Below are 15,055 nucleotides of genomic sequence, written 5' to 3'. Positions count from 1 at the left end.
GCATATTTTTAAACCAAAGATGCATATAACCTGAAATGGAAACCTTGATTTTTTTTTTTCTTATCTCTAGTGGAAAGCTAAGAAAATCATTTCAAAAGTAGAACTGGGGATCTATGGATAATTGAACTTCTAACATTCATGCAGATTTCAAACGTATTTTTCTAATAAAACTAGTCACAGTTTCATGGGAAAGAGAAACCTTCAAACCTTACCCATTGCGGTGATGTCTGGACTGGCTAGTGATAGCATGAAACCTTCTGTAAGCAGATATCATTTTGGCGCTTCACGGGTGGATTTTACGACCACAGCCACACTGCACTTAATTCAGAACCTTTCATCTAGCGCTGTTGAAGACATGCTTGCTGTGGCTAATGGTGACAATGGTCCCAGCCATCGTCTCACTTCCCAGACGGGGAATCCTTCTCTGTTTTAAATCCCTCTCTAGGCCAGCAAGGTTTTATTTTCTCTCATTGTGGCAATAAACCTGTCACTGTGATCAGACAGGGCATAAAATCTGCCAAGGTTAGCAATTCCCTTCCCCACACTTGCTTCCTTGCAAGCAAGTTTGCCTCATTCTTGAGCTTGTCCAGAATGACAGGAAGGACTCTTTGTATATCATCTGTCCATTTGGGGACCAAATGGTTTACAAGGACAGGACATCAAAATTTTGCCAAAAATGGTCTTGCATCCCACGTCTACTTCATGATTAAGGTTAAAATGGCAGGATTTTCTTTTCAGCAGCAGGAGGAATATGCTTTTTGTTTTCGTTCCAAAACAAGTAATTATGAAATTTTAAAATTTGGGCCAAAAGAACAGCTTGCTACAGCATTTTGATTATGTCCCTGGTGTCCAGGACACAACCTTTCCACAGGATAAAAAGGTTCAGGCAAAATATTTTCATTTAAGTCTGAGTAAAAATAGCAACCAAATGCTGATAAATACATTGAGTAATTATAACTTCATCTATAATAGTTATCATAAGTTCCATTGTGCCAATCAAGTCTTATGTCCCAAAACAAGTAACAATTTCTTATCTAGTAACATTAGGTACAATGCTTTAGTGTTTTAGATGCTTGTATACAGTTTGTTTATTATATGGTATGTGTAATTTCACTAAACATTTAAATGTTGGGAAAATATAGGTTTAGGGTGCCAGAAACCTAACATGATCCCCCCTCAGGATTAACTTCTATTATTAATCTTGTGTATAGATTAATGCACAAAAGAATTATTTTAATGTAATTACTATTCTTAGAGATACAAAATATTTTGTAGCCTTAAAAATCTACTGTTATTTTTTCCTAATCTTAAAGATACATCATACCTTTTATTATATCTATACCTGTACCTATATCTATCTATCTATCTATTTATCATCTATCTATCTATCTATCTATCTATCTATATATCTTTCTATCTATCTATCTATCTATCTATCTATCTATATCTATATCTATATCTATATCTATATCTATATCTATATATATACCTATATCTATATCTATCTATCTATATCTCTGTATCCTTTATGCATACTGACATAATTTGACAGGTACCTTGAGAAGGTTTTACATTTTCACTCATATGAACAGCGTGTCCATGAGCATTGGTTATGTACCCACACGAGTCCGTACATCAGTTAGGGTGACAGAAGACACAAAGTAACTAAGGTTTTGAAACATATTTCTCAAAACTATGTAAAGCTAGAGAGGTGGCTTAAGGAGGAAGAACACTCGCCACACAAGCACAAGTATCTAAGTTTAAAGTCCAAGAACCCAAGTGCGAGGCTGGAGATGATGTCACTCTCTTGTAACCCTAATCCCAGCAGGGTGCTCATAAGTGGGAGGCCCATGTGCTTGCTGGTCACCAGCCTAGCTACAGAAATAGCAGGAACCCTGGTCCAAAGGAATAAAGCAAAAATGACAGAGACCTGACTGTCCTACTCTGTCATTCCATGTGCATTTGGCCACAGGCACCTGCCTACATATTCCCACATAACACACATGCACACCCACACAAAAGCACATGCACATACACTAAATATTTACAAGGAAGTTTGCACACCCATCGTTAGTATGTAAAAGAACTCGTGCATCACAGTTTTCCACATTTCTAAGTCTTACCTTAACAACGTTTTAAGTCAGAAATTATAAATTTACAGACTGTTTAGACCACATAGAAAAGATATATGGGGATGGGGACAGAGCTGGATGGCGGGGAAGGGCAGAGAGTCAGCAAATTTAATGTAAAAGCATGACAATTGCTAAACAAAACATGACTTCAATTTTCTGAGGCTTCCAGTTATAGGTTCTGATCTTCACACAATGTATACAGTTTGCATATATATGCAGTTTTGTTGTTACTCTATATATGATATATATATATATATGTATATATATATATATTTGGAAATGCAGGGGACCACAGCCAGGTCCTCAGACAAGCTAGGCAAGTGCTATACAGCTCTACTAATTCTCCAGACCCTGGTTTTCGTATCATAAAGCCCAGAATTATATTTATTAGGGAAAGCAGGATGTTTTGATGAGATTGCTAATTTTAATAATACATGTTTCATTACCATATTTTCTTTGCTTCTTTTGAACAAAGTTTACGGCTGTAAGTTCATCCTCTCTTACATAAAGTTAATTGTACATTCATTTTATAAACACCAAAAGTAACACAAGGTGAAAACAGTAATATATTACCATGTGATTTATTTGTAGTCATAAATAGAAATATTTGACTTTTAAAACTTTAATATTACCATGTATTAATTATGCAGCTGGACAGGATTTGAAAGGACAGTTCCATATATTCATACATTATATATTTATCTTGTCTAACTCTCACCAACTTGATATGAATATTCCAATTTAAATACATTATTTTAATAGCTTTATTATTAGCATTGAGTGATAGAGGATATAAAATAATCGATATTCTACTTGTTTCCCCCACCAAGCAAAAATATCTAGTTAAGACTTATAGTTCCTGTACAAAAATCTGCCCTAATAAGAAGAGAGGAATTCATCATTTTAGGTTAGCAAAAAAGAAAAATGCATGTGTTCATTTGAAAGCAACGCTATCTTACAGTCTGTGAGAGAGGGTGAAGGCCATGGAGAACATTGAAAATTGCTTCTTCTCCCTCTTCTTAGTACCCCATGCTCGGCATTAAGTCTCAATACAGACATAGAATATGAGGCTAAAGTGGTTAGGCCTCTCTCAGCACTTTGATGTCCCCTTTCACCCCATGAGGACATCAAAGAGACATGGCTTAGTAAGAACTCCTTCTCTGAGAGCAAGACTGAGACTTTTTAAATAGTATAGTTCCTCACTTACTTAAGGCTGGGTGTGACGACAATTAGGAAAGAGATCATGCATCTGAGTACACTAAGATATTCTTTTTAAACTGTCTGTCTTTTCTCAACTTCCTGTGTATTAGCTCTTGCCTACATGCATGCATTCATGCCGTGTGTGTGCCTGGTACCCTTGGTAACTGAGAATGAATCTCGAGCCTCTGAGGGAACACTGAGTACTCTCAACCACTAAGCCATCTCTCCATCTCGCTGTTAGTTTGGTTACTCTAACCACACTTCCGTATTGATAGCTATTACTCAGGTTACATTGAAATCGGACTATCTCAAAATAAAACACCTACACATGTTAACGACACTAATGAAAAGACTGAAGAGCCTACATAAAGTCAATTTATCCCTTTTTAAAAAGGCATCTTAGCAGCAGACATGAGAACTTCAAAGTTAAGAGATTATCTTTAGGTGTTTGAAAATAAAGTTCCACTTACTGAAAACATCTTTTTTATTTCTCCCTATTTAAAGAAGAGAGATACATGTACAGATTTTTAAATGCATTTTGGCAATTCTTTTAGAGGTTTGATAGCATGAGGTAACCCAGTCACAAAAGAGCAGACATAATATGCAGTCACTGATAATTGGATACTAGTCCCAGAAGGCTCTGAACACCCCAGAAACAACTCTCAGGCCATATGAAGCTCAAGAATAACAAAGGACAAATAGTGAAAGCCTCAATCCTTCTTAGGAAAAAAAAAAGTGTATAGCACCCTCTCAGAGTGTGGTACACCTAGGCCTTAAATCATTAATAATCTAAGAGCGAGGAATATAGCCTTGTGGCAATTACTGAAAACATCTTAATTAAAATACTTTTAATAGGGGCTGGAGAGATGGCTCAGCGGTTAAGAGCACTGACTGCTCTTCCAGAGGTCCTAAGTTCAACCATCTATAATGATATCTGATGCCTCTTCTGATGTGTCTGAAGAGAGCAACAGTGTACTTACATACATACAATAAATAAATAAATCTAAAAAGAGAGAGAGAGAGAGAGAGTTTTTAAATAAGGAACTTCTCACACTATATATCCAGTTCTTTGCCTCTTAGCAGTTAGTCATGGCAGAGATAAAAATAACATTTGTTCAGAAAATACATTCTTTAGAGTAGGACAGAACTAGCTAAAAGTAACATTAATTTTCAGATATTTTATTTCGTTTCAATGTTAAATTTCTAAATAAATTACTGGGTTGCATCTTCGCTATTAAAAAATAAAGAGAAAATATACAAAGATGGTTCTATTCTAATTTATTAGTCAAAGAAAAAAATCCAAGAAAGATTTTAAATCCATCAGATTCAAAAAGTTTTTTAAAAATAACACAAAGTTATTTCAATCATTTTATATTATGTCAAGATATGAGATTTGAATTTACCCAAAAAAGCCAATACCAAGGTATGACTATTATATTTTATTGTCCCTCTGTGTATTCATGTTTCCCTTATTCAAACATTAAGGTGATTTTTCTTTATAATTTTCATGTATTTCTTGTCTGGAAGTATAGACAGCTGAAACCATGATGTATAGATTGTCATTAGTCAGCACATAACCCACCAAATTATTAGAATGGTGCTACCTCTATTTAAGCTTGTGACAGTTTCTTTAGTGTATTTGTTATTAGTTGACTGACGGGTGTTACTTAACTTTTAAACAAATTTTGATAAAGTACCCACAAATTCCTTGTTCATCCCTTGGGTATTCTCATCCAGGTCAAGTGATTATGGGGAACTATGTTGGTAGATATGGCTGGACAGGTGGTATCCACTGAATTCCTTCCTAGTCTCTCCTCTAGGATCTCTCTAGCCTCTCTATTGAGATGGAAAATTATCATCTTCATTTTTATTACATTCATAACATAAGTATGTGCTGACAAGATAGGTCATGAGGATCTCTGTAAAGTAAGAATGGTTTATGTGCTCATAGGACAATTACACAATATATGTCTTTGATCAGCACATATATTAAACTTTTTTGATTTTTGTAGGTTTTTTTTCTTTTCTTTTTTGATTTTTTATTTTGTTATGTTTCTTGTTTTTGAGAGGTAGTTGTATCTGGCCTGATTTTCTGGCCATCCTGAAACTTGCTCTGTAGACCAGGATGGACTCAAACTGAGAGACTGCCCTGCCTCTGCCTCCTGAGTGCTGGGCTTAAAGGAATACATCACCACTACCATGCCACACTTTTTATTTGTAATAACTTCTCACACCTAACAGAGTGACTTAAAATTAATGAGCATTACAGTTGACCATCTGTCTGTGTTCAAAGTCAATATCATTAGAGTTTGCATGTGAAAAGCCTTGTAAAAGGCCTTCTCAGCTATCTTCATCAGATTTATATGATATTAAATGGCTGTATTTGAATCGTATTAGCTATTTTATCCTATACATGCCATGAGAACTTTCTCAAATGATCATTTTTCTAGTTGAATATGCTAATCAAACTTTAATGAGATATTTTTAATAGATGTCAACAGGATGACTCCAAATGCACAAAATTTCCTCTGCCAAACAAACAAACAAACAAATAAACAAACAAATAACAAACTTGGTTCACTCCTTTTGAATGCAGCCTCTTGTATGTACATGCTTATAGCATAGGCAGCCAGATATTTTGCCCGTGTGTCAAAAAGTGACTTCAAATCAAGTTCCCAACAAATTCTTCCCCCCCTCTGCAGTCTAACGCGGTGGACCTCCACTGCCTTCATTTCTCTAGGTATTCTGATCTTTCAAACTTACCCTAGGATTTCCCATTGGGTTTTTCCTACAACACTTGAGGACTTTCCAATCCCTAAGTTCCAAAGTATTCCAAATCCCTCCCACAAACTGGTTCCTAGTGTCTAAGAACATCTAGTCAGGTGGACAATGGCAATGATTCCATTTCCTGTATGAATTTTATATATATAATAGTTACATGATAGTTCATGTAGTTCCTGCTGCTGAACCTAATATCTAAGAAGAAGCACTTTCAGGGATAAAGGGCTTATTTGTGTTTGCAAATTATGAAAGGGCGCAGTTCATCAAGGTGGGGGAAAGCATGGTTGCAGGAACTGGCCAGTGAGTCAGCAGTCAGGAAGAAGCAAGCAGACAGGAAGTAGAGTCAGACTGTGCAGCCTTAATGTCTATCCCTGGAAATCTACTTCCTCTAGCTTAGCCCCGCCTCCTAAGAATTCCAGAGCCTTTCAAAACACTGCTACCACATCAAATGTTGACACAAACAGCTCAGGGATAACATTTCCTTTTCTAATCAATCACACTAATTTTGCCTAAAGATAACTTCCTAAACTTATGTTTATAGCAACTTCAATCTGAGCTCCAAAAACTAAATGATCTAAATATTCCTTGATGGGCAAGGGTGTAGACAAACTGTAGCATGTTTTTAAAGTCGGCTACAATAGCAAAAATAGGTGATATACATGATACGTAAAATAACATTAATGGGTCTCTGAACACCATGTTAATGACGGCATCAGAAGAGGAAGAAAGTAGTCTTGTTTCGTGACTGATAACCACGTTCTGGAAAGGGAAAAACTAGCACTCTCTAGATTAGATTAGTTTCCTAGGATTAAGGTTGGAAGAAGTTGTCAAGGGGAAGCTCAAAGTGATTTTTCTACAATTTTAATTTTTGAACAATTCATCTTGATTTGTAGCGAAGACAGATGGCTTATGCAATCATCACATCAAATAGAATGGGAACCAAGAGAAATTTTTCTTGGCTTTAAATTTTAAAACAAATGGCAGGCTCCATCTCTCCTTTGATTTCGTGTACTGCTTAAATATTTTGCTAGGCAAAAGTTATATGAATACCTGAAAGCTGTATAGATTTAATGAATACTCAATAACATTTGAAATAAATGCCTAGTACTAAAGCATAGCTAACAACCCAGGTATGGTGAGGTAGTAGACCCATATGGGGAGCATATTTCTGATAGTTAACTAAATTAACATAGGAACAAATTGCCCTTTAAACACCTCTGTTTATACCCATAAACAAAAATGGCCCCCAGCTCTCATCAGAGACACCCCTTCTTACAATGAGAAGTAGTGAGCACACAGACTTATGAGTAACTCTAAGTGAGGAATGTAGGTGACACCCTAACCAAAATCTTTTTTACTACCCCTCTAAGGTTCAGGGTATTTCACAGAAGAGGGAGCAGGTAGGATGTAGGAGCTGAAAGACAGTATGAAGGGCTATGAATCTTACTCCCTAAATCTGACACAACTACTACACTCATTAACCACTGTATTATTTGCACTGGACCAACACAGGACTAGCTCTATCAACAATCAATCAAGGGACAGAAGTGTCCCAGCTGGTTTTGTGTCAACACTAGGTAGAGTCTTCAAGAGAAGAAGCAGCCTCAGTTGAGGAAATGGCTCTGTGAGATCCAACTGCTAGGGATTTTCCCAATTAGTGATCAATGGTGAGGGCCCGGCCCATTGTGGGTGTTGCCATTCCTGGGCTGGTGGTCCTGAGTTTTATATGGAAGCCAGAGGAAGCCAGAGGAAGCAAGGCAGTGAACTCTACCCCTCCATGGTTTCTGCATCAGCTTCTGCCTCCAGGTCCCTGCCCTGTTTGTATTCCTGTCCTAATATCCCCCAACACTGAACACCAATTTGGAAGTATAAACCAAATAACCCTTTCCTTCCCAACTTGCTTTTTGGTCATGGTGTTTGGCCACAGCAATAGAAACCCTAATTAATTTCTTGATCAAACATTAGTTCATTATGAATATTTGGATCATTAACAAATCTGAATACCGTCTCCAATGACTTCTAATGATCTTTTTTTTTGTTGCATTTTATGATTAGATATTCGCAAACCTGAAAGAGGCAGAGAGCGGGATTGAGAGACTCTTTGGGTTTCTGTTTTACTTCATTGCTCATATGATGCATTGGGCATTGATAGATGTCCTGCAGGAACATAATCCAGTGTAATCCTGTGGCTTTACTGTAGATCGGAGGCCTCTGTGAAGTAACAGTCTCAAGAATAGCTTAACAATCTTCCAGGTACATGGTCATTCAAAGCAGGAGTAAATGCTAAGAATTTTGGTGGGCACGACTCACATATTTTTACCTGTAGTCATCTATTGGGGTTTGGGTTTGTGATTCAAACGTTTCTCAAAGGAAGACCTGGCAAACGGGTAGCTAGGAAATGGACCTTTTACAAAAAGATCTGTAAGAAGTACAAGAAAAAAAAAAAAGAGAGAAATAACAGCCTAGAGACTGAAAGAAAAAATGTAGTTAACACTGTCAAATACCCCTGAGAGAGCTGGGTAAGATAAAGGCCTCAGGTCACCTGCGCCTTTAGAGGGAGCATGCTCCTTTAAAAGGGGTTAGATATCAGGTGGCCTTCTGCTGAGCACTGGGTGGCTCTCATAGATGGGGGGTGGTGAATGGAGACCTCTGCATCCAAGCTTCAGAGTATTAGAAAAGAGAGAGATTGAATCTCCCCGCGGTGAGTGAGAGAGTGATCAGTTTGTTTGTGTTGGGACAGAAGTCGACAGAGCAGAGTGGGCAGGAAGAGACAGAATCAGCAGCAAAGACAAGGTTGAAGCCAAAGGACAAATAAATAATGGATGTCAAAAGGTCTGAGCCTGGGGAAAAGGAGAGAGTCCAGCGCAGGGCCTGCCTGAATAGCAAGAGAAACTGATTCTGCTTTGAGATTGGAGGGAAATACGACGGTTTATAGAGAAGAGATTGCGAGGATTCACAAGTCATTTCTACACAATGACCTCAATTTTCTCGTTAAAATAGTAGGTGTCTTGAGAGTGAAGGGGGAAGGTCTGTAACTAGAGGGGGTGAGAGTCCTGGCAGTTTCTGGCTGAAGGCTGCAGAGAAGGGTTATTGGATACTGCTCAGTGCCTATGTCAGATGAAAAGAAGAGTCAGCAGGATATGTGGTTTTGCTCCTGCAGCACTGACTGAGGGAGTGAGGGCAGAGTGGAGTCACGGTAGTGTGGCTTCAAGGTCATACGTCCTATGTAAGAACAAGTGGGAGAGTGATGCGGAGCAAGCAGCTAGCGTATATGCCAAGTCCCAACCTGCCTGAGGAAAGATATGAGAAGATCAAAGGCACCGGATCTTCACTGTGACTATAAAAAATGGGGGGAAATAAACGCAGCACCAGGTTTCTTCTTTATCTTAATTTCCCCACCCATTTTATGTTCAGGTTTATTATTCTATAATATACATTATAAACACAAAATCAGGACGGAGCCAAAAAGGAGAAATTTAAAAATACAAGTCACCAACCAGCAGTATTGTTCACTTAAACAGAAGTGAGGCTTTTTAACTGAGGTGATACTTTAGGGACATGAGTGTTTCTGTTTGATGCAGATGAGTCTTTGAGGTCCTAGACTTTAACAGTCTGATTGGTGATTTTCAGATGTGGGTTGTTTTGGTTCAGTGGGACAATGGGCAATGTTCCAAAACTTTTCAGGCGATAAGAAAGTGATGCTAGCCATCCCATGATGCATAGAGTTCCATCAACAGGGTTAACAGTGGTGAGATTAAGAGCCACAGATTAGATCAAACCTTTACTAGAGTCACAGAAGAATAAATCATTTGGAAAATTGCAGAGAACAGACAAGAAGAGAGAAGAGAAAGAGAAGGAGGAGCAGGAACACACCAGCTGACGCCAGATGGAGCAGTATGCATGCAGGGCTGGTTTGTGTGAGGAAGCATGAATCACATGGGGGTTAGATATGTGCTACATGTTTGAAAGTAATTCCCGGGATAGCAAATTTGTAAAGCACACTTTGGAGAAGACAAAGTCAAAGGAATTGAAGAGAACCCATTTGCTTTGGCAAAGTCGCGCCCTAGGTACTCTTGCATAAACACTTTCGCATGATTGTAGGGAAAATGTCACCGTTGGTTTGAAATCTATAATCTTTGACATTGCAGCAGAAACCCTGGGGTTCTTTCTAAGTTTCTAACAGTTTGCACAGTATCTCCTTTCTTTTACTTTTAACTTTGGTCTTTTCTAACACAGATAGGCATTGTCGTGGTGGTCAGCTCGAGCCAGCCTTTACTGCTTCCTACACCATAAAATAAACACTATCAGTTATCTTCAGAAAGCAACTAAACAAACATCGCCTCACTCTGGGCTGCTCCTTTCCGACTGTTGTCCTGTACTTGTTGTCCTCGGCTGATACACTCTGATGGTGAGTCTTTCGGAAGACTTCGGGAACAGTTATTCTAAGATGTTTGGCTTTTGCTCATTGCTACCATTGATTTTGTTATTCTAATGCAAGCTCGCTGTCTGTAATAACCTACTCAGAATGACCTTGAGCTCACTAATAGATGAGGGTATCCTGTAATTTATGCAATCCATGACTCCATCACCAGCTGGGCCTTCCAGTCTTTGGGGAGTCTACTCTTTGTATTCCCTAGCCTTAGCCAATAAGTAGCTAATAGACCAAATAGAAGCAAATAGACCAAAAGTGTCTCACACTGGGAACTGTCATAGGATTTTGTGATCCTCTTCTGTTTCATTCATTTGAGTAGCCATATAGTCCATATTGACCTGACATGAAATAAAATTGGCATAATTTTTCTATATTAAAAAGAAAAGCTAAGCTTTTCCTTTGTGTCCAGTTTAGTTCAGGCTAAGTGACTTTTAGGATGTCAATAGTTAAGATAGGATAAAAGAATGGGAAGAACCATCTGGGCTTCACATATCCTCACACTCACATAAGAAAATTCCAACCAGGTCATCAAGAAGGAGAACCTGGCAACTTAATTGTTAGTACCCAGAAATGTTCATTTATGCCAAGGTAAATAGTTATAGTCTGTCCATTTTTAATAAGTGGATGGGTAAATCCGTATCCAATTGTATTTTGTTACAAATAATAAAATGTTAAAATATATGTGCAGAATACACTATCCTTTTAAAGGTAATATATTTTTCTAGCCCAATTGGGGAAGATATAATATTGGGTCATAATTTAGAAATTTACCAGCAAGTGCTGGATCTCATCACCATTGGTCTATGTGAGCAGGAATAGCATCACATCCATCTCTCCTGTAAACGATGCAATGCTAAGTCACTGGGGCTTCCTATAGATTCCCACCTGAACTTTGACCCCGTACCCTCCTTTAATTTCTCTTGGTGGCAGTCACCTAACATAGAGTCAAACATAACGCAGAACTACATCACTTCTTACCTATGTTACCTACCACTAGCATGTAATTTCTACCGTGTCAAGCAAATTGCTGTGTGTTTTTCTGTTCTTTCTCCACAATGGGGCACAAACACAGTTGTGATTTAATTGAACTGAACTACTTTTCTAAGGGCAGAACCAGGAATGGAGTGTTTTCACTGACCTTTTTAGTTTTCGTTTTGTTTGTTTGTTAAGACAGGGTCTCTCTGGCTGACCTGAAAGTTGAGGTATGGACAGCATTGGCCTCCAATTTACAGAGCTCCACAGCATCTGCCTCCTGGAGTGATAGGATACAGGCTTCTAAGGCACAAACACACCCGGACTCCCTTCAGCTTTGCAAAGAGTAACTTTTTTTTTCAGTTATCAGATTGCTTTAGATAAACAAACAAAAAACTTCCTTGAGAAACTCCGGGTCCTGCCATTGACTGCTCAGTTGGGATCTGCATAGGATCCCTTAGGAGCTCATAACATCCCACCCGGGGGACCTTGTTAGCCCTTCTCAGTCACTGGGACATGATCTGAGTCTCTAGTAAGGGTAATAAAGTTGGTGCAAATGAGGTACAAAGGGGTTGGGGTCACCTCTGTTGATTTCAGACATGTGTGCATAACGATTTTCCACAGCATTCAATTTGTAATTGGGGCCAAAGTGCCTTCTCTGCTTTACATTCTCTGAGCTCTTATATTTGCTTTGCGTAAAGAGTCACTTTCATGTTGTAAAACTCTCCCTTGAGTATGAGCTGAGACAGATCAAGCTTCTCACTGGTAGAAAATCTTAGGCTTGGTTGGCTAATGCAAGACATGGTGTCAAAACATAAGTAATCTCCAAATAATTCCCAATTTGCTTTGGATTTCAATACACACCCTCTTACAATCTAGTTTTTTGTTTAAATCATGCATTGAATTAACAATGAAATTAGCTCTGAGTAACATTGATTGGATAACCATTGACAACAGAAATCATATCTTATTCATTTTCAAATAAATAAAGATTTAATTCATTTATACATGGTAAATCTTAAAAAAAAAAATGGCCAGCAGGAACAGCAGAGATCCAGGAACACAGACCTGGTGAGACTGTGCTTTGAGTAGCCAGGGCAGAGAGAGGTCTGGGCCAAGCACAGCGCATAGAAACCGCCCACCCTCTCCCATATTGGTTCAGGGGAGCAGGAACTCTGCCATAGGGACTCAGTTTCCACCCAGAGGGCCCGTGCATGCAGATCAAACGCTCAGGACATTTGCCACTGGGAACAGTAGAGATACAGGGACACAGGCAAGGTACACGGGAGAGACAGGAACCAATCACTGACAACAACAACACATATAATCACACACAATAAGGTGGCAAGAGGAAAGGGAAAGAACTTACCCAATGGAAAGCAAGACAACCTGGCAACACCAGAACCCAGCTCTCCCATCACAGCAAACAGCGGAATGCCAAACACTCCAGAAAAAGAAGACTCAGACCCAAAATCATACCTCAAGATGATAATGGAGATCCTTAAACAAGAACGGGAGGAAAACTATAAAGAAATAGAAGCTTTGAAAGAGGAAACAAGACAAACACTCAAAGAACTCAAAGAACTAGAGGAAAACAGAACCAAAGAGATGAAGGAATTGAAGAAGGAATTTAAAATGGAAATGGAAAAAAAAAAAGAAAACACTAAAAGAGACAACCCTGGAGGTAGAGAATCTAAAAAAGAAATCAGGAGTTACAGATGCAAGTATCTCCAACAGACTACAAGAGATGGAAGAGAGAATGTCGACGGCCGAAGACAACATTGAAAACAGACAAAACAGTCTGAGAAGATGCAAAAGCCAAAAAGCTCCAAATCCAAAATGTCCAAAAGATCCAGGACACAATGAGAAGACCAAACCTAAGGATAATAGGAATAGAAGAGGGCGAACAATATAAACTAAGACACACAGTAAATATCTTCAACAAAATCGTTGAGGAAAACTATCTTACCCTTAAGAATGAGATGACCATGAGCATAAAAGAAGCCTACAGAACTCCAAATAGAGTGGACCAGAAAAGAAATTCCTCCCAACACATAATAGTCAAAATGCCAAGTGCCCAAAGCAAAGAAAGAATACTAAAAGCAGTAAGGGAAAAAGGTCATGTAACATATAAAGGCAGACCAATCAGAATCTCACCCGATTTCTCAACAGAGACTATGAAAGCTAGAAGAGCCTGGACAGACATCATGCACACCCTAAGAGAGCACAAGTGTTAGCCTAAGTTGCTATACCCAGCAAAACTCTCAATCACCATAGATGGAGAGACTAAGATATTCTAAAACAAAACTGAATTTACACAATATCTGACCACAAACCCAGCACTACAACAAATTATAGGTGGAAAACCCAAAACAATGAGGGGAACTACATCCTAGTAAAAACAAGAAAACTCCTAAGCAAGAAAACCAAAAGAAGAAAGACACACAGGCACAATTCTATTTCTAAAAGCAAAAATAGCAGGAAACAGCAACCACTATTCCTTAATATCTGTTAACATAAATGGATTCAATTCCCCAATAAAAAGATATAGGCTATCAGACTAGATACATAAACAAAACTCAGCATTTTTCTGCATACAGGAAACTCATCTCAGAGACAAAGACAGACACTATCTCAGAGTAAAAGGTTGGGAAAAAACTTCCAAGCAAACAGCCCCAAGAAATAAGCTGGAGTAGCCATTCTAATATCGAATAAAGTAGATTTTCAACCATAATTTGTCAAAAAAGATAAGGAAATACACTTGTTACTCATTACAGGGAAAATTTGTCAGGATAAACTCTCAATCCTTAACATATATGCTCCAAATACAAGAGCACCCATATTCATAAAAGAAACACTACTAAAGCTCAAATATACATTGCACCCAACACAATAATAGTGGGAGACCTCAACACCCTACTCTCACAAATGGACAGATTATGGAAACAGAAACTGAACAAGGATGCAGTAAAACTAGCAGAGGTTATGAATCGATTGGAATTAATAGACATCTACAGAACATTTCATCCTAAAACAAAAGAATATACCTTCTTCTCAGCACCTCATGACACCTTCTCCAAAATTGACCATATAATCAGTCACAAAACAAGCCTCAATACATATAAGAAGATTGAAATACTCCCAATTATCCTATCAGAACAACATGGTCTAAGGCTGGTCTTTAATAACAACAAAGACAACAAAAAGCCCATATACACATGGAAACTAATCAATGCTCTATTAAATGATAGCAAGGTCAAAGAAGAAATAAAGAAAGAAATTAAAGATTTTCTAGAATTTAATGCAAATGAAAACACAACATACCCAAACCTATGGGATGCCACAAAAAGCAGCACTGAGAGGAAAATTCATAGCTCTGAATATTTCCAAAAAGAAACTGGATAGAGCATACACTAGCAACTTGACAGCACAGTTGAAAGCTCAAGAACAAAAGGAAGCAGAAACACTCAAGAGGAGTAGACGGCAAGAAATTATCAAAGTCAGAGCAGAAATTGACCAAATGGAAACAAAACAAACC

The sequence above is a fragment of the Micromys minutus genome (genome assembly GCF_963924665.1).
Source record: "Micromys minutus genome assembly, chromosome: 13".
Taxonomy (NCBI): Eukaryota; Metazoa; Chordata; class Mammalia; order Rodentia; family Muridae; genus Micromys; species Micromys minutus.
This window is presented reverse-complemented; position numbering follows the sequence as displayed.